Here is a 21,569-nt window from a genome sequence, read left to right as displayed (position 1 = left end):
CCGCTTTGAGCCTCCTTCGGGTAGGGAAAAGCGGCATATAAGAACCAACTCTTCTTCTTCTTCTTCTTCATATCCTGTCGACATTGTTAAGGAATGCCAATCCCAGTGATTCTGAGCAGTGAACAGTGATTCTGACACTCCTGCTCCATGATATGCAACATTCTTGAGATCCTAATCTGATTGTATCTGAGAGATATCAGCAAAATAAAAATCCCCACAGGTAATGACCAAGTTTTCTTCATTTTGTAACTGCATCATGGAAGTTTCAAATTCTGAATTATCCTAAATAAGCTGGATGAGAATTATGGCCATGATTATGTAATTTTAAATGAGAAGTGGTTCCAATCATTTCTAATTTTCACAGACAACCTGATGACATTCACAACCTAGCAAAAGGAATTTATTGTACTTGCTTGTTGGATGCCTCACATTTGGGATTTTGCAGTCAGGTAACCATAGTATAAGTTATTGAAAAAGCTGTGATTGGATAAAAGGTAAATGGTAACATCTACTGATACATAGAGTACTATTGTTTTCTTATATGCAAAATCTTAGGTTGTCAGGTTAAAAGTGGCCAATGAAAATTAAGATTACCTCTTTACCAGCCCACGCAAATAATTAATAATTTTAGCTTAAAGAAGGGCTGATGTGGTGGTAACAAAAGGGAATGTGACTCTTATCCCAATGAGAATAAAATAATAAGAACAGTGAACAAAGCCACAGCTGAATCAGGCACATTGGTGTTCATGAGACAAAGGAAAGGATTGGAGGATAGAGGTATTAGACAAAGCGATAGAAACTTTTTTGTCAGCGCCTAAAGGTAGAAAAAGAAAATACATAATTAGTAACGAAAATGATTCATGACTCTCAGAAAATCTGTGGTTTACTCTAAATGTTAATGGATGATTATTCTGTGCCTGGAGACCTGAAATGGCAAGTGTTTGAAAAATTAAGGGCTTTTCCAGTAAGGGCCAAATCTTTCATTCCCTTGTGACATCCACACCTGCATCCATTTCTTGCTTCCATGCAGCCAGTCCAGTATCTCCTGACCATTGCTAACTCCCTCACATATATGGAAGTTTAGATGTAGATTTATCCCTCACAGGTTGACTATTGTGGGGAGACGAATGGAAAAGGTGTTTGTAAACTGCTTTGAGACTCCTTTGGGTAGTAAACAACAGGGTACAAAAATCTGTTCTTCTCCTAAGGAGCAACCATAAAAGAAGCATGTGGACACTTAATATTTTATCAACAGTTAAAAAAATGGAGAAGAAGGAACAAGGTGGACACATGTGTACTGTGACTACCCCATGTGTATTAGGGCAGAGGGGCATTTTGGTGTCTGTGGCCTAATTCACACAAGAATGGAAATGACACAGAACTGGGGGGAATTGGTTGTCATGTAATCTTCCCTAAAAAGAGTCTCCAGTCTGATTTTCCCTTCACATATCTGAAGACATGGCTCTGGAAAGCTGATCTGTAACCACTATGCCACAATTCCCTAAGGTCAGTCCTCTCCCACACTCAACGAACATTCCAAACCACAGGTTCTTGACACCCATATCTCCACACCCATGGCCTCATTTGCCACCACAACCTCCCACACAACACACACATTCAACCTCATGCCCTTACAGACTGGACAACTTCTCCCCTTCCTCTTCCCACTGCCAAGTTCTAGCACCCATTGTATTCTTGGATACAACGGGCTTTGCCCCTAGTAGACTTAATAAAATAATTACTGACATGATTCTAAACATGCAACTAAACAGCAACTAAACAAAGATTAACATCAGCATTTTCAATTATGTGCAGAACACCTAAAGCTAAGGCCAGTCCCATGTCTATCTGAGGAAATATTTAGCAACTAGAAAATAAGCCCGCTGCAGTCTGAATGCAGCGTGCGCTAGCGGTGATCGGGAGTGTCAGGGGCCGGCTGTGCAGGCGTGGTGGGCCAGACCCGAGGGCAGACCCCTGTTGTGCCTGTCAATGTGGCACGGCAGCGGAGGGGTCCAGTGAAGGAGTGAGTGGGGCGGGCGGCTTGGGTGCCGCCGCGTCCTCCCTTGGTGAGTCCCGTGGCAGGCCATTCGCGGCTGTGCAGGCCGGCGGGCGATTTGTTGAGGAGGCGGCTTCGTTTGGAAGTGGCGGCGGGGCTGGAGGTAGGACGAGGATGACGGCGGGTGCCCATCCCTGGGCGCATGTAAATCTGGAGGCGGCTGGATGCTGGGCGAGGACGACGGCGGGCGGCCCTGAGTGGTTGGGCAGGGGAAACATCGGCCGCGCGGCTGGAAGGGCAAGCAGGTAATGGTGGCTGGGGGCGCCATCAGGCAAGGTGGAAGGGGGGCAGTTCGGGAGGCGTAAAGCGCCTCCCAATTACTCAGCCCTGCGCCAAGGGACCAATTGCGAGCCACGCTTCACGCGGATCACAATTGGTCCCTTGGCGCAGGACTGATAATCGGAGGGCCCAATCGGCAGGTGCAAAGCACCTGCCGATTGGGCCCTCCGATTGTCAGTCTGGAGGAAGGGGCCTATGGGCACCCTTCCTCATCACGGACAGGGCCTGCCTTGGGTGCCCTTCCCAAATTATTTAATCCGTTCCTCTAGGAGCGGGTTAAAGATGAGTGCTGGAAGGGCTATAATTGATATAATAGTGGATAAATGGAGAGAAAAACCAACACATTGTCCTGACATCTAATCTAGAGAACCATGTTTGATTCCCTACTCCTTCGCGTGCAGCCAACTGGGTGACCTTAGGCTAATCATAATTCTCTTCTGGCAGAGCAATCAGAGCTCTCTCAGCTCCACCTGTTGTGGGGAAAGGAAGGGAAAGGTGTTTGTAAGCTACTTAGGTACACCTTTGGATAGCAAAAAGTGGGATATAAAAATAGCTCTTCTTTTTTTCCTCATATTTGCTTCCATGCCAAGAAGAGCTTTAAATATAAGAACCAGCACATTAATTAAAAATTGGGAAACAAATAGGGAGCAGCTGTCATGGAACCTTTTATTTGTCTGGGTTTTCTCCTTGCAAAATGATGAATTAGCCCCCTCACAAAAAAAAATAGGCAACTGTGCTGGTCCATAGAAAAATCCGAAAACAAAAATTATGAATTACATTGTATTCAAAGCAACCATTATTGCAACACAGTCTGCAAACTTGCATGTTATGCAGTAATCTCTTGCAAGTTCATGTTTGACAGAAAGCTAGATGGTTTTTCCTTCTTGCTCCATAGTAGTACACCAACAATTTTTAAGAGTGGTCAATGCAAATATCATTAAAAATGAATTGTGTTATCTTTGTATTCATCTTAACAAAGTAAGTAAAAGTAGTTTATGCTCTTTGTCAAAAGTAGATTTGAACAAGTAGGGACAAACAAAAAACTTGTGGAAGCAGCCATCATATTCCCTCATCTTTGATTCCTCTTCTCTCCCTCCACTCCTCTCAGTCTCTCTCTCTTCTCCCCCTCTATTTCTGTTATTCTCTTGCCATGTTTACTATCACTCCTTTCTTTTTTTTCTCCTTTGCCCTATTATTCTCTTTCTACCTGGCTGCTCAACCTCTTCCCTGCAGCAGTGGATGTGGCTTGCCCACCTACCCACCCAGCCTCAGCAGCATCGGTGGCAGCTCGCCTGGCCTCTGGAACTGTTCCCTGCCATGAGGACTGTGGCTTGCCTCCCTTCCAGCATCATCACTCTTGCCTAACTTCTTCCCTGCTGCAGTGCTCACCTGCCCTCTCCAGCCAGGGCACAATAGCAGCAGCTTGCTCAGTCCACCCCCTTGCAGTTTTTTACCATATGTGTGGCTTGCCTGGCCACTCAGTCCACCTTTAATGGAATCATAAACAAATTGAAGGAAGCAGTTCCACACTAAAAAAAATAGAAATACAGATATGTATTTTGCAAGAAAATTCTCAGAAAGATAGTTGGACACTTGTGATAGACTTCGAAGCTTTTGTGTATGTATGTAGGTTTTGTGTGTATGGAGAGGGAATAATAGTAGTAGTAGTAGTGAAATGTTTGTCCTTTAATTCATACAGGCAGGTAGCACTGGCTCTACTGCTCCTGGAATTAGTGTCCACTGTTTTCATGGTGCATTATCCTTTTTACCAGTTGTCCCTTCCTCTTTCCTATGCACAAGGTATTCTGGCACTGATAATGCTTGAGGAAGTATGTAACATGGAACATCATAGATCTCTCATACTACAAGTCCTAGTATACTTTATGTTGTTCCAGAGAAAGGCCTAGGCTGAACATGGGGGCCCTGGGCAACTTGTGGGACCCCCCAGACAACTACCCAGCATGCCCTTGCATTAAGACACTCATCCTGGTGGGCATAAGATGACTTGGCAGTGTGGACACTGGTTGCAGCTGTCCCAGCTCCCCAACACCACAGACCTGAGGCTGGGCATGGTGCTGCTTGTTACAGTGCCATGCTCAACAGTCACCTGGCACAACCCCCTTGGACTTTCCTCTGTGCAGGTCACTGTGGGCCACCCCTGACAGCTGCCAGTCTCCTGTCCCACCTTTCTGACAGCAGGATGAACCAAAGGACTCATGCCCCAAGGCAGCTGGCTGGCCCCTCTGCCTCCTCACTTGGTGTGGGCAGTGAGATGTCGTGTGGTAGAGAGGGGGGCCAGTTCATGGGTGGGCATTTTTCTGTGGAGGCCCCAACACCTGCATTACCAAGCCCCCCCCCACTCACCCACTTGCCCTGGGCACCAAGCAAGGTATGTATGCCACTGCCTGGTTGTATTCTATTGTGACAGCAGAGCAGTTCTCCAGTTCTGATGCTCTATTTCTGTTTTGGGTTAGATTTCTGGTGTCAGCAGTGGAAATAATTAGATTGAGGTTAGTACTGCCTTACTTTGGCCTGTTTCCTTAAGGAGGTAGGAACATATTTTATGATGGCTGGAAGTTAAGCCATCCTATCCCATATCTCACAGCTGACTGATTTTGGTTTGCAGGAAGTATGAGGCCAGCGAGCCAAAGGAGAAGGTAAGCATTTGTTAAGAATCTGTTTTTCTTTGTATTCTTTTAACAATGCCTCAAAATAATGGCACATGACAAGAAATCTGGCTACGGCTGAATGTTTTGCATGGGGTAAGAGCTTTGAGTTGTATTGTAAATAGTGAAGCAAGGTTTGGCCTATTTAAATTTGCATTTGCCTTTGCTTTCATTCCTGTGGTGCTGTGCCAGTATACGTGGTAAGGCTGAAAAGTAGAAAGGAACTATCTTTGTCAGAACTCGTCTGAACAACTCTAGTTCTATGAATGTGCTGGCTTAATTCTGTGCATTTACAAAAACTTTATTAATGCCATAGCCCCCCCCCCCCCCCCGATTGCTATAAAGGATGCATAAAAATGATGGTTTAGTCAGTCATATATAATGAATTTGCTGATGATAAAACTCCTCTGTCTTTGCTATTTATAAATTGATACGATTCTGCCGGTGTACATTACAAGCAAAGTATTTGGTACCTTTGTTTGCTTTTAAGCTTTGTGGGAGTCAGTGAAGACGGAAGAGTTGAATATTGAGAGATAGTTTTAATAACCATTCTGCTGGGAGTTCATAATGCATACTGAAAGCAGAGGTCTGTCGTTTCTTATAATATTGTACTAAGGGTCTTCAAGCGAGCAGTGTGCAACTAATAACTAATGGAGAATTTCACTGCACCTTCCCAGATTCTTCCTGTCTGACAGTTTTCTTTTCGAGGATCTATTACAAGTAAAGGATACTTTGCATCTGAAACAGGTTAGACACGAAAATCATGCATTCATTTTCTAGACTCTGTCTTCCTCTGTGTTTAAAAAGTTTACAAGAAACTGCTTCTTTTCAAGCAGCGAAGAAGACCATAGAACAGAAGATGGATGGAAGCCTGGAATAGAGGAATGACAGCACACAAATCATCTTGGTTGACCTGATTCAAAGTATGCAAACTGACACAGAGGGCCACATAGTGATGGGATGAGTTAGAAAAGAGCTTGCCACCTCCAGGCTACTGCCTCCAGCTTCTCAGAGACACCTGAACATTCTGTCTACTTACCATACAACATCACCAACTTCCTGAAATGTAAAGCAAAAATAAAATGAAAGAAAACAGGTTATAGAAAAGTAGAATTTCACAAGTAAATCATGGATTCAGGTTGAAAACAATGGAGAATAGAGCTGGTGTCCAAGGCTGGCCATACAGGCTACCAGGCATTGTAAACAAGTGGCAGTAGACCAGATACCCAAAATTCTTAAGCTTAAAATAATGCCAAAAACAAATGCCCAGAATGATACAAACATTACCATAAATTCCAGATACTGGTAATTGTGCCTTTCCTGAAATGGCAAATTCCATTTAATTTTTTGTTAATGTTCACCTTAATATCTGGTTGCTGATGATTTTATCAGGCAAAGAGCTTGCATGCAATTAACTAAGAAGCCTATCTGGAAACTTTTGCTAGATTCTTTTATCCACCTTAATCTAAATGCCAGTTTGAAATCAGATTTCTAGGCATGGTCAGAAGCACTAACTGACTGTGCTGACTAAACAAACTGTGGTTTGAATGTGGACAGGTTCCTTAGAACTGTGATGACTTCTTGAAAGTTAGATACATTTCTTTGCTTAAAAAGCCTTTGTTGAGGATAATTAATGTTATACTGACTATTATATACTGGAAGTCTCTGTTCTTTAATATATGATGCTTCATTCAGTCTTGGAGACTGGGTACTATCACTATGTTTATTAATGCCAGTTTTAAATTGCTTTAACAAAGCCCTCAGATGCAGCCATTTCTGGTCATAACTAGATACCGAGGCCAAGTAGATATAGAAAAATATGCTGGAATTAAATATAAAGCACAACGGAGGTAATATTGGTGGCTAAAATCATTTAGAGTGGATTTACTAGTGCTAAATGGGATCTATTCCTTTCAGCATGTCATGTTTCTACCTCTCACTGTTTATTTATCAAATGGTAGATGAACCCACAAGAGGTTCAGCCATACTGGACTTAATACTGACCAACAGGCAAGAGTTGGTAGATGAGGTGAAGGAGGTGGGGACCCTAGGGGGAAGTGACCATGTCCTCATAGAATTCCTTTTGAGATGGGGAGCCAAGGAAGCTTGTAGCCAGACGCGGATGTTGGATTTTCGTAGGGCAAACTTTAATAAACTCAGAGACATGATGAGTGTCATACCATGGACGAGAATGCTGGAAGGGAAGGGAGCATGTGAAGGGTGGGCGCTACTCAAAGAGGAACTATTGCATGCTCAATCAATGACTATCCCAGAAAGACGAAAACACTGCAGGAGCTCTAAGAAGCCTATTTGGATGAACAGAGAACTTCAAGAGGAACTAAGAAAGAAAAGGAAAATGTTCAGGAAATGGAAGGAAGGACAGAGCTCTAAAGAAGAGTACTTACAGGTTACTAGGCACTGTAGATCAATCATCAGAAAGGCCAAAGCTGAGAGTGAGCTAAGATTGGCCAGGGAAGCCCATTGTAACAAGAAAAGATTTTTCAGTTATGTGAGGAGCAAACGTAAAGTCAAGGAGGCAATAGGCCCACTGTTGGGTGCAGATGGACAAACTCTAACGAAAGATGCAGAGAAAGCAGAAAGGCTTAGTGCCTATTTTACATCAGTTTTTTCCCACAGGTCAAAGTGTTTAGGCACATCTAGAGATGGCTGTAGCCAAAGGATAGTGTCTGGGTGGCAGGTTAACATGGATAGAGAGGTTGTCGAGAGGCATTTAGCTGCACTGGATGAGTTCAAATCCCCTGGTCCAGATGAAATGCACCCGAGAGTACTCAAAGAACTTTCCAGAGAACTTGCACAGCCCTTGTCCATCATCTTCGGAACCTCTTTAAGGACTGGAGATGTCCCGGAGGACTGGAAAAGAGCAAACGTTATTCCGATCTTCAAAAAAGGGAGGAAGGATGACCCGGGAAACTACAGACCAGTGAGTCTGACCTCTGTTGTGGGGAAGATAATGGAGCAGATATTAAAGGGAGCGATCTGCAAACATCTGGAGGACAATTTGGTGATCCAAGGAAGTCAGCATGGATTTGTCTCCAACAGGTCCTGCCAGACCAACCTAGTTTCTTTTTTTGACCAAGTAACAGGTTTGCTGGATAGGGGAAATTCGGTTGATGTCATTTACTTGGATTTTAGTAAAGCTTTTGACAAGGTTCCCCATGATGTTCTGATGGATAAGTTGAAGGACTGCAATCTGGATTTTCAGATAGTTAGGTGGATAGGGAATTGGTTAGAGAACCGCACTCAAAGAGTTGTTGTCAATGGTGTTTCATCAGACTGGAGAGAAGTGAGTAGCGGGGTACCTCAGGGTTCGGTGCTCGGCCCGGTACTTTTTAACATATTTATTAATGATCTAGATGAGGGTGTGGAGGGACTACTCATCAAGTTTGTAGATGACACCAAATTGGGAGGACTGGCAAATACTCCGGAAGATAGAGACAGAGTTCAACGAGATCTGAACACAATGGAAAAATGGGCAAATGAGAACAGGATGCAATTTAATAAAGATAAGTGTAAAGTTCTGCATCTGGGTCAGAAAAATGAAAAGCATGCCTACTGGATGGGGGATACGCTTCTATGTAGCACTGTGTGTGAACGAGACCTTGGGGTACTTGTGGATTGTAAACTAAACATGAGCAGGCAGTGTGATGCAGCGGTAAAAAAGGCAAATGCCATTTTGGGCTGTATCAACAGAGGCATCACATCAAAATCACAAGATGTCATAGTCCCATTGTATACGGCACTGGTCAGACCACACCTGGAGTATTGTGTGCAGTTCTGGAGGCCTCACTTCAAGAAGGACGTAGATAAAATTGAAAGGGTACAGAGGAGAGCGACGAAGATGATCTGGGGCCAAGGGACCAAGCCCTATGAAGATAGGTTGAGGGACTTGGGAATGTTCAGCCTGGAGAAAAGGAGGTTGAGAGGGGACATGATAGCCCTCTTTAAGTATTTGAAAGGTTGTCACTTGGAGGAGGGCAGGATGCTGTTTCTGCTGGCTGCAGAGGAGAGGACACGCAGTAATGGGTTTAAACTTCAAGTACAACGATATAGGCTAGATATCAGGAAAAAGTTTTTCACAGTCAGAGTAGTTCAGCAGTGGAATAGGCTGCCTAAGGAGGTGGTGAGCTCCCCCTCACTGGCAGTCTTCAAGCAAAGGTTGGATACACACTTTTCTTGGATGGTTTAGGATGCTTAGGGCTAATCCTGCATTGAGCAGGGGGTTGGACTAGATGGCCTGTATGGCCCCTTCCAACTCTATGATTCTATGATTGTATGATTCTATTATTATTATTTATTATATTTACAATAAATACTGTATAAACTAATATGTAAGCTGTCGTCCCTCTTCAAGGATCGCTGCCTTGATGTGGCGCAGGGGCTTGCGTAGCTCAGTGAAGCTATGAACTATGCCATGCAGGGCCACCCAAGACGGACAGGTCATAGCAGAGAGCTCTGACAAAAGGTGATCCACTAGAGAAGGAAATGGCAACCCACTCCAGTATCTTTGCCATGGAAACTCTATGGACAGGTTCAAAAGGCAAAATGATATGACGCCGGAAGATGAGCCCCTCAGGTCGGAAGGTGTCCAATATGCTACTGGGGATGAGCAGATGGCTAGTACGAGTAGCTCCAGAATGAATGAAGCGACTGGGCCAAAGCCGAAAGGACACTCAGTTGTGGAGAGAACTGATGGCGAAAAGACAGTCCAATGCTGTAAAGACTTTTATTCCATAGGAACCTGGAATGTCAGATCCATGAATCAAGGCAAGCTGGATGTGGACAAACAAGAGATGACAAGACTGAACATCGACATTTTAGGAATTAGTGAACTAAAATGGACAGGAATGGGTGAACTTAATTCAGATGACCATCAGGGGCAAGAATCACTCAGAAGAAATGGAGTAGCCTTCATAATCAATAAAAGATTAGGAAAAGCAGTATTGAGATACAATCCCCAAAATGACAGAATGATCTCAGTCCGAATCCAAGGCAAACTATTCAACATCACAGTAATCCAGGTCTATGCCCCAACCACTGCTGCTAAAGAGGATGAAATTGACCAGTTCTATGAAGCCCTACAAAACCTTCTAGAAGCAACGCCAAAAAATTATCTGCTTATCATCACGGGGGATTGTAATGCTAAAGTAAGAAGCCATAAGATAACCGGGATAACAGGCAAGTTTGGAGTACAAAATGAAGCAGGGCACAGGCTGGTAGAATTTGGTCAAGATAATGCAATGGTCATAGCAAACACTCTTTTCCAACAACCTAAGAGACGACTCTACACGTGGACAACACCAGATGGTCAACACAGAAATCAGATTGACTATGTGGTCTGCAGCCAAAGATGGAGACGCTCTATACAGTCAGTAAAAACAAGACCAGGAGCCGATTGTGGTTCAGATCATCAGTTTCTTGTTACAAAATTTAGGCTGAAATTGAAGAAAGTAGGGAAAAGCACTAGGCCACTCAGGTATGAACTAAATCATATCCCCGATGAATATACAGTAGAGGTGACAAATAGATTTAATGAATTAGATCTCATAGACAGAGTGCCTGTAGAACTATGGACGGAGGTTCGCAACGTTGTACAAGAGGTAGCAACTAAAACCATCCCAAAGAAAAAGAAATGCAAGAAAGCAAAATGGCTGACTGAGGAAGCTTTACAAATAGCTGAGGAGAGAAGGGAAATGAAAGGCAAGGGAGAAAGAGAAAGATACACCCAACTGAATGCTGAATTCCAGAGAATAGCTAGAAGAGATAAGAATGCCTTCTTAAACGAACAGTGCAAACAAATAGAAGAAAACAGCAGAATAGGGAGGACCAGAGATCTCTTCAAAAAATTGGAGATGTGAAGAGAACATTTCATGCAAAGATGGGTATGATAAAGGACCAAAATGGTAGGGACCTCACAGAAGCAGAAGATATTTTCAAAACTGGCAAAATTATACAGAAGAACTATACAAGAGCAAGCTTAACATCCCTGATAACCACAAGGGGGTAGTCACTGACCTGGAGCCAGACATCCTGGAATGTGAAGTCAAATGGGCCTAAGGAAGTCTGAGTAACAATAAAGCTAGTGGTGGTGACAGCATTCCAGTTGAACTATTCAAAATCTTAAAAGACAATGCAGTAAAAATGCTACACAAATGCAGTAAAATGCACAATGCAGTAAAAATGCTACACAAAGGCAGAGGAGCTAGAGATTAAATTGCCACCATACGCTGGATCATGAAGAAAGCTAGGGAGTTCCAGAAGAACATCTACTTCTGCTGCATTGAATATGCTAAAGCCTTTGATTGTGTGGAGCACAACAAATTGTGGCAAGTTCTTAAAGAGATGGGAATACCAGAGCATCTTATTTGTCTCTTGAGAAACTTATATGCAGGTCAAGAAGCAACAGTGAGAACCGGGCATGGAATCACTGATTGGTTCAAAATTAAGAAAGGAGTTTATTTCAACAGATCCCGCATTCAGCTAGGTTGTGCCCCTGTGGACAATACTGTATAGAATCAATTACACACGTTTTTTTTCCATTGTCCATCTGAGCTAAATTTCTAAACTCACTGCTGTGTAAAAGAGAACTGCATTCGGATGAACATAAGATTCAGTTTCTTTTGACATCCCAGAACCCTGATATAATTGAACCAGTTGCAAAGTTTTTATATCTTCCCATGAGAAATCGTGAATGTGTTATGTCTTACCCTAAAGCATGATCTTTGCCTTTGTTTTCTCTAGCAGTGGACCCTTTTGCACATTCCCTTCTTATATTTTATTGTATATGCTATTAAAGGCTTGTTGTTGGTGTTGTTGTATCAAGTGACATTGTATCTGAAGAAGTGTGCATGCATAAGAATAAAACTTTGTTGGAGAAAGGAGTTGGGCAAGGCTGTATACTTTCACCTTGCCTATTTAACTTGTATGCAGGAGCACATCATGAGAAAGGCCGGGTTAGATGAGTCACAAATTGGGATCAAGATTACAGGGAGAAATATCAACAACCTCAGATATGCAGATGATATCACTCTAATCGCAGAAAGCGAAAAGGAACTAAAGAGCCTTTTGATGAGGGTGAAGGAGGAGAGTGCAAAAGTTGGCCTGAAACTCAACATGAAGAAAACGAAGATCATGGCATCTGGCCCTCTCAATTCCTGGCAAATAGATGAGGAAGAAATGTAGGTAGTGACAGATTATATTTTTCTGGGCTCCAAGATCACTGCAGATGGGGACTGCAGCAAAGAAATTAAAAGACGCTTGCTCCTGGAGAGGAAAGCTATTTCAAATCTAGACAGCATCCTAAAAAGCAGAGACATTGCCCTGCCAACGAAAGTGCGTCTAGTCATGGTTATGGTCTTCCCAGTTGCAATGTATGGCTGTGAAAGTTGGACCATAAGGAAGGCCGAGCGTCAAAGAATTGAGGCTTTTGAACTCTGGTGCTGGAGAAGACTCTTGCAAGTCCCTTGGACTGCAAGGCGAACAAACCAGTCAGTCCTAGAGATCAGCCCTGCCTGCTCCTTAGAAGGCCAGATCCTGAAGATGAAATTCAAATACTTTGGCCACCTCATGAGAAGGAAGGACTCCCTGGAGAAAAGCCTAATGCTGGGAGCGATTGAGGGCAAAAGAAGAAGGGGACGACAGAGAATGAGGTGGCTGGATGGAGTCACTGAAGCAGTTGGTGCAAACTTAAATGGACTTCGAGAAATGGTAGAGGACAGGAGGGCCTGAAGGATCATTGTCCATAGGGTCGCAATGGGTCGGACACAACTTCGCACCTAACAACAACAACAAAGCTGTCGTCCTGAGAGTTACTCCGATAAAAAGGGAATTCTTAAGTCCCACAGGGTGTATGACGTGAGAGTGAATATGCTACTTCTGTCTCCATGTGATTATTTGCTTTTTTTCTATTCTTATCTTGCAGAATGAAAGCAATATGTTATTATTTTAAAATAAAATATTGTATGCATCTGTGTATAATATAAAAATAAAATATATCTAAAAAAATAGAACTGACTTGACCTGTATAGCCAGGTTAATCTGATTTGATCAGATCTTCAAGCTAAGCAGAGTCCACAATGATTAGTATTTGGGCGGGTGGAATACCAGCATTGTGACACAGGCAGGCAACAGCAAACTACCACTGAACATTTCTTGCCTTGGAACCCCTCCATAGTTTCCATAAGTCTGCAAACACCCCCCTCCCCCCAAAAAAGAAAAGAAACCCTACCAGATTTGAAAATATCTGGTAAGGGGGAATAAAACAGTTTTGGCACCACATAGGAGCACATTTAGTGGCTAATTACTTGTTTTGTAGTCATTTGTACAGTTTATTTGTGCATTTTAATCACTGGCAGCTTTCATGGTCTGTTTACTATAAAGGCACTTGAAAGTCTTTACCTTAAGCAAAGTTATGGTATGTTTGCAGTATATCTTTAGAATTTCATCTGGCAGCTAGGAACACTCTCACTGAGGTCAGTTGCCTGTCAAAGAAGATCAGTAATTGTGGAACTAAACTATGCTCAGTCTGTTCCCAAAGGAATGCTTCAGACTTTTGGTGATCTGAAATGAATTTTCCATTTAGAAGGAGCAGAGAGAAAAATTGAAACTCCAGTAAGTGCCCAAAAGTCTTAGTGAGTTTTGGTTCTGTGGCATATTCTCTATTTTTTGTACTTTCTTCAGAAAGCTTATGAGTAATATCTTCCTTTTCTCACTACTCCACTTTACTTACATACCCCTCCATAACCGATTCTGCACATGGTAGGAAATCTGGGATGGCGAGAGCAGGGCTGTCCCGATTGTGTATGATGCTGCCACCATTCCAGCCCTGGCCTGGCACAGCGCCCCAGAAGACCCGTGGCAAGGGAACGTGGGATTTTCCATATTCCTTGGGATGCCCCAGGTGCCAGTGGGGGCTGGGTCAGGCCAGCGCTGTGCATAATCAGCCTTGCAGTCTAGCCCTTCCCCCAAACTATGGTGTCCCTGCAGGGACACCGCATACCCCTGGTCAGCTTTATGGAGCTGGCTGGGGAGTCCCCTTACCCCCACCTTGGTATGAGAGTGGCATGCCACTCCCTGCCATTGTGAGGTGGGTGTTCCATTCCCCCTGCTCTCCCCCTGCCATTGCTGCCACTTCCAGGCAATATGCTGGGCTTTCCAGCCCCAGTGTTTTGTGTGTGCGCTATGCCAGGGCAGCCTGCATACTAAAGGGGATTTCCTCCCATGTGAGTACACGGGAAGTGCCGGGGCATGCTGCCCTGGCACAATGTCCGGCAGCAGCCCAGCATGGCTACTGCCATGCATAATGGGCCCATGTGGCTATCTTCTTTTTCTAAAATCCCTACTGTCCCTCTCTCCTCAGCCTCCGGTATACATTTCATTTCAGTCAGCCAATCAGAACACTTCCCCAGCTCTCTCTCAATCACTCCATCCTCCACATCTACCTCCCATATACATGCCTTTCCAAGCAATCTCCTGTCTGTCAAGAATTACATACACCATTCATAACACTTTAGGGCATTATTTACAGATCTTACATGTCCGATTGTGACTCAGCCTGTACAGTCCTTAATCATGGGTTGAAGACTGTTGGTTGGGTCATGGAGTAAACCAAAGTTTTCAGTATGAGCTCCTTATATGTGATTTTGATCCTTTCATTGTTACCCAGTTGGTTACATGCTCTGATTACAAATCACTTTAATTACACATGGTCAGTCACTTGAGTTTCTGTTTGTTAAACCACGTTAGACACAAGAGGAGATGCTGAGAACTTTAATGCAAATGAGATCACCAGTTTACTTTGATCAAATTCCTAATTTTCACACAAATTAAGCCCCCTTGTCAGATCATCTCAATGTGTTGCTCAGTACTTGACTTATTGACTAAAACACTGTGCCAAGCAACTTTGTGTTTGCATAGTACTGGCTTGTGCTCCAAGGTCATGTCTTGGTGAGAGCTGTTCCAGGTTGCCTAGGGAATTATAGGACTTCTCTAGAAAAATAGATATAGCTCTCATGAGGCAGCACACAAATGCTCATGCTCAGATTTATCACAAAGGACGTTATATGAGAACATTCAAGCAAATATATTTACTGAAGCAGAGAGCTTAGTATCCATCAAGCATATAGAAAGTGACGTTGCCATAAGGTACAGAGAAACATGTAATTAGTTATAGTTTATCAACTGTTGCTTCTGCTAATGTCCTCCTCACTGACTGAGCTGATCATTCAGTAAGCTGTTCAGTAATATCCAAGTCAGTGAGGATAAATCTTATTTTCACAAAGAGAACAGCTGGGAAAAGTATACAAGTGGGCTACCAAGATGGTTAGCAGATTAGATTAATTTTACCACAAGGACAGGTTTAAAGGTCTGAGAGTATTCAGGGTAGAAAAGAGCTTGCTAAGGAACATCACAAAGATTTATAAAATTATGTAAAGAATGAAAAAAGTAGAGAGAGCTTTATGTCCCTTTCTTTTTTTCTTTTTTAAATAATTTTATTATTTATTATTATATAAAGCATTTACAGAAAAGTAAAAGAGAAAAAAAGCGACCAGCTGATATGGTTTGCCATCCTCTTTTAACATACATATTCAATTCCCATCACATATTAATCCTAATCTAGAAGTTTTTACCATCTTTCTTAGCGAAATGATTGTTAATACATATGAGAGTATAATCTGTTATAAGAATATATTCTATTATTATCTTAAGTGATATAAAGTCGGTCCCCTTCATATATTGGCCCTGACCTAAGAGTTACTACTGCTGTCTTGTTAATACATATGAAGTATAGTTTGCCGTCCTCTTTTAGCATACATATTAGCATACATATTCAGTTCCCATCACATATTGATCCTGATCTAGAAATTATTACCATCTTTCTTAGCAGAGTAATTGTTGATACATATGAGAGTATAATCTATTATAAGAATATATTCTATTATTGTCTTAGGTAATATAAAATCAGTTCCCTTCATATATTGGCCCTGACCTAAAAGTTACTGCTGCTGTCTTTCCCACAGGAAACCAGGAGAATGCTCCACTGTTCATCACATCCTTCAGGTGGTCGCAGAAAATGAAATTGTATTTTTTTCCATAGTTTCGCCTGATGATTCCTATATAGAGTATTTCTGGTGGCCCTTCTGTCAGGGCCAAAGAAGTCTCTTGCTTGATTCTTGCCTGCAGTCGCCTTTAAGTAGGCTCTGTATACTTTGTCAATCCGGATCTCTTCCTCTGGTCGCACAGAGATATCTCCTGATAGCTTCCTGCATGCTGTTGCCTTTGAATAGACTCTATTTATTTTGTTGATCCAAATCACTTCCTGCTCTAAATAGACTTCCAGGTTTTCGGTGCTTTCCTTCCTCAAATCTGTTCTCCCAAGTTCTTCCAAGGTGCTTTTGATTTTTACGTCAACTTCAGTCGTTCTCCTTTATGTCCCTTTCTCATAGCTCTGGAACTCAGGGTGCCCAATGAAATTGTTCAGGACAGAGAAATGGAAATACTTGTATATTTAATTAAACTGTACTGCCAGTGTATGAAATAAGGCTATGAGTTTATAGGATTTTAAAAGAGGGTTATTATGAGATTTTTATTCTTATAACCTGTCCTTCGTACACACTGATTGCAGGTAACAACATAAAAATGACATAAATATAAAATCACAGTATAAAAATAAATACTTCAATAATTAAATTTACCCCAGCTTGTCTGAAATTCTGAGTTCTGAGTGGGGTGGGGAACTAAATGATAGCTGTTCTCTATGAATAGATCCATCAGTATCTACTAACTGAAGGGAACCTCCCTTCACAGAGGCTAGGAACAGCATCAGGAGAAGGCCTTGGCCTCTGTGCCCCATTTGTTCAACCCTCCCCAGCAGTTAGTGGTTACTATGAGAAACAGTAAGCTGGACCAGATGGATCAGTGGTCTGATCCTGCATACTCTGTGTACATTCTTATATTTCCTGTACATTCTTGGTGGAAAAATGAACCACATATTTCATACATAGGAAAAAGGTTTCTGTTTGATTTCAAGATTCAAAGGGACTTATGAAAATGCAACACAAATCCAGGCCGCAGATGATTAGGGTACAATCCAGCATTAAGTGGCTACAGAGCACAATACATACATTGCTATGTGTCTATAAGAAATGCTCTCAGTTAGTGGGCCCACAGCGTAAATACACTTTAAAGTTCAAATGACCAGACTTGCATTTGTTAAGTCAAGGATAGGAGTGTGTGTTCAGGTCAACTGAACAGAAAATATATCCAGAAAATACTTTATTGATGTTTTCTGGTATATTTCAGTTTTTAAACAGATCCAGGTTTTCTCAGGAAAGCTGGAATAAATCCTGAGAGAATACTAAAGGCTTTTCCACACACCATAAATATAGTGAAATGCTTACCTGGTGAATGCGCTACATTTTTCAAACCGCTAGCTACATCCTCCATTTTAAAGCATTTGCTGGGGAATTGCATAAAGTAGATTCCCCAGGAGCCTCTTGTGGCGCAGAGTGGTAAGGCAGCAGAAATGCTGTTTGAAGCTGTCTGCCCATGAGGCTGGGAGTTCGATCCCAGCAGCCGGCTCAAGGTTGACTCAGCCTTCCATCCTTCCGAGGTCGGTAAAATGAGTACCCAGCTTGCTGGGGGGTAAACGGTAATGACTGGGGAAGGCCCTGGCAAACCACCCTGTATTGAGCCTGCCATGAAAACGCTGGAGGGCGTCACCCCAAGGGTCAGACATGACTCGGTGCTTGCACAGGGGATACCTTTACCTTTACCTTTTAGATTCCCCAGCCTAAAAAGCATGATCTACAGGAGAACAACCAGCAGGCCACATGCTGAAGAAATGTATGGAGGCGAAGAAGTGTTATCTCTGCCTCCAATGTTCCACCCTTGCACACACCTCCCTCTTTGTCCTCTGTTTTTTTTTTTTTTATAGAAAGTTTTTTATTTTATTTTCCAGAGTTGAAGACAGTGAGATACATGCAATCTACATTGTTAATACAGAAAAGGAGAGCTATGCTCTTCATTTGATACACTTAGTTCCCCATTTTAATCCCTTTTGTAAATAATTAAGGTAAGGGCCCCATTGTTCTTGAAAGGCCTCTTCTATTCTTCCGTTAACTATTAGTGTCAGTTTGGCTATCTTGGCAAGGTCAGCTAGTTTATTCACCCAGTCTTCTGTCGAGGGTAGTTCTTGCGTTTTCCATTTCTTTGCCAATTCTAGTTTTGCTGCCGTCGTCGCATAGAAGAAGAAGCTCTGTATGTGGGTTAGGAAGCACTATGGAAAAACATTTTGGTTCCCCGTTTCAATCTTAGAACCCTCTTCTCTCCATTTAAGATTATAAGACTGGCTACAATATTATGGACTTTTACCCAAAGCTTATAGACTTTTTATAGGCTTTTTCACGTTTACACCACATTTAAAAAGAGAAGTCTGCTTTGTTACCATCATTTCAACATTTGTTTGCATATTTTTAACAATCATAAACAGTTTATACTTAACGTAGTCCTAGAGCCCTCCACATTTCCACTAGAAAAAGGGAAAAAGGGAAAAAAAAATAAGCCTGCTTAGTTGTACAGAAAGAAGAGAAACAAATATATATAAGTGTACATTGTTAATACCGGAAATAATAAAATGGAGTCTTCATTAATTAGTAGAATAAATTTTTCGTTAGTTATATTTACACCTCCTCAGTTAGAAACCTCCTTTTAGTTATACTTTAAATTTAGGCTGAAAGTCACTACAGAGATATGTTAGATAATTCAAATTCAGCTATCATAGAAAATCTAAAACCCCACACTATAATGTAAGCCCATTCCATTAGGTGTCTCCTTTTAGTTATGCTTTGATTTTGGGCTGGTAGACACTGCGAAATTAGGTTTATTAATACAAATTCAGCTTACTTAAAAGATCTTAGACCCCAGATTAACTTCTTAACTAGTTATATTGCCTATATGGGAGGTAAAAGAGGAAAAGAATTTCAACCACTGTGTTATATTTCCATTCCCCAAGCTTCTTAAGGGGGTCTCATTTCGAGGCTTATTACGTCTTGTGGCTCCCGTTGACTAATGTTCTGTCCTATTGGTCTTTGGCTGGGAAAGTACAGTTGTAGTCTTTCCCTCGGAGTATACATCGATAAATCTTGAAGCAGTTGTACCTCCTGGACTCCAATATCAGTACAGATGTTTTTCCATGAAGCTCCTTTCAATCGATTGCTTTCACCGCAGATCCATATGTCTTTTAATTGATTCTTGTGTATTGTTGCTTTGGAGTGGCTATATATCTTCTCAGGTAGGGTGTCCTTATCTGAGCTGCAAGACTCTGACATCCCCTTTTCCATCTCCATAATTTCAGATTCCTCTTCTGCTGGTAATTTTCCACCTTGTTTAGAGCTATCATCAGCCACTACTGTTGGTTCATCATTCCTGTTAGAGACTTCTTCCTTAATGCCTTTAAACTCCATGAGCATATTTTTAAGTGAGCCATTTATAGATTCTTTCAGGTCTTGTGTTTGTTTCTCTAGAAGATATGCAAATTTTTTAAACGAAAACATGTTCCAGGTTTGGAATTTTGTTAGACTTAATCAATTATGCATATGTTGTTTCCAAAATATATTTGCAATTTTGCAAATAACCAGTAGAGGTCCTACAGAGTCCTAACGAAAGCAACAGTCTGTTTTGAATTAAAGGAATGTCTCTAAGGCTTAGTTCTCGCGAGATTTCACGGCTCTAATCTCTCTTATCTTCGAAGACAAAAACAGATGCAATAAGAGCTGTTACTTATTAGTTTGAGTTAATTTAAGTCCTTCTTCTGCTTAGAAAAGAAAATTAGCCTGCCTCATAATGAGGTGGCATCAAGCAGAGCCAGAAACAGGGGGAAAAGTAAAGACTGAGAAGCGGGAAAGCACTTGCATCTCTGCGTTGATTAATGACTCAATATCTTGGAATTTGGCAGTTTCACCCCCATAAATAGTCTTCCTGTCACTCTGGCTTGTTTGGATTAGCGAGAGCAACTCTCTACGCCGAGAGTTCATTCCAGGGAAGAGGGTGCCGAGGGAAACCCCACTCACTGTTTGTAGGCTCGATCTGATGTCTGCCAGATGTTTTCACTCCGGAGTTGTGGTGAGTCGAAGGTCTTGCTGGGAGGTATCCAATTAGCTTTGTAGATTAAAATAAGCTTTGTAGATTGCAGAGTTGAAAAAAGAGGAAAAGGAAAAAAGATTTTAAGATGGCGGACGGCGCTTGCTGGACCCTGTGCACACTGAGCTTACGTTCCAGTGGGAGATTGATTTCCCTGCGGAACAGAGAGGCCCCAGAGATTCACAAGGAATTCCTGAGAAGATTTATGGGTGGGTTAGCGTACCCAAAACCCGATTCTGTCAATCACAGCAGCGATTGACCCTCAGTGGAACAGGAGCTCGAAGTATTCGAGCTATCCAAGTGCCATGGCTCCGCCTTCTCCCTCTGTTTTTCTCGGCCTTTTGGCTAAGATCAAGTGTAGTATCTGTTCTTATCAGTTTAATATCTGATACGTCCTCTATCTGAGGACTATATATTAAATGGATTTTTGGAACAGGGATAAAAATCGCCTCTGTTTTTTTTTTTAAGCAAACTGCCTGCAGCAATGAATAGGCACTCAAGCATGCAGGCAAAGCAAAAAATAATTCTTTCCCAAGTTGTCATACAAAGCATGCCTCTTTAAAGTTTTCTCATCCTGCAATCAGGAACGATTCTTCCCCCCTCCCCCCAATCAAAGTACTCAAATCACTAAGGGCCTAATCTGACTGCCTGGGCTTCAGCGACTATAAAAGTCTATGGCGCCATAGACTATAATGGGAATTTTGGCATTCCCACCTTTCCTGGATCCTGGGGGAGGTTAGGGTTTGAGGTAGAGGCTCCAAACTTTCAGGGTAGCTCTGGGAAGCTCTTCTCTGACTTTACTCCAAATTCCATAATAATTGGTCCAAGGGGTCCCCTTCTAGGGGCTCCCAAAGATGTTGCCCCATCCCTCCATTATATCCTATGGAGAGTCTACCTCAAACCCCAAGCCACAGGAAAGGAGGGAATGCCAAAATTCCCAATATAGAATATGGAGGACGGGAATTGGTTACCTGGATGGATCGACAGGCAGAAGATAGTTGTGTATAAGCTGCATTGCTCTCTTCCGCCATTTCCAGCAGCACATGTAGAGTGTAGGAAGTGTGAAATGGTGGCAGACAAGGTGAGACAGCAGAAAAGGTGGCTGGGAAGCAAGATAACATTTAGCACTTTGCCATTCATCTAGCAAAATGCTATTTTTACTGATGTGTGGAAATAATACCCCAAATATAGTCAGAAAACAGCAGAGAGGGAGGAGCAATTCAGTCCCACCTTCAGCTGTTTTTTTGGGCTCGGGGATGATTTTTTGTACAGCCTGGCTTAAACCAGGTTGCAGGACAAACCAATCCCTGAAGCTGCTGTGCTGTAGGGAACAATCTGCCAGCCACAGCACAGCAGATCTCAGGGCCATCCCAGCTAGGATCTACAAGCAGCAGGGATAGATATTCCCACAG

The 21,569-nt window shown here is 42.4% G+C and overlaps 1 protein-coding gene and 1 non-coding gene across 2 annotated transcripts in view; both read left to right on the top strand.

The window, feature by feature from the left end:
- The window catches only part of SLC6A11 (solute carrier family 6 member 11), a 173,974-nt gene that overhangs the window by 94,200 nt on the left and 58,205 nt on the right, over positions 1–21,569 (top strand). The gene's annotated exons all lie outside the window — the stretch shown is intronic.
- On the top strand, positions 20,483–20,670 carry LOC143834571 (U2 spliceosomal RNA). The gene has a single exon (XR_013229839.1). It is a non-coding gene; the product is annotated as a U2 spliceosomal RNA (small nuclear RNA).

This window comes from Paroedura picta, chromosome 3 (assembly GCF_049243985.1).
Source record: "Paroedura picta isolate Pp20150507F chromosome 3, Ppicta_v3.0, whole genome shotgun sequence".
Lineage (NCBI taxonomy): Eukaryota > Metazoa > Chordata > Lepidosauria > Squamata > Gekkonidae > Paroedura > Paroedura picta.
This window is presented reverse-complemented; position numbering and strand designations above follow the sequence as displayed.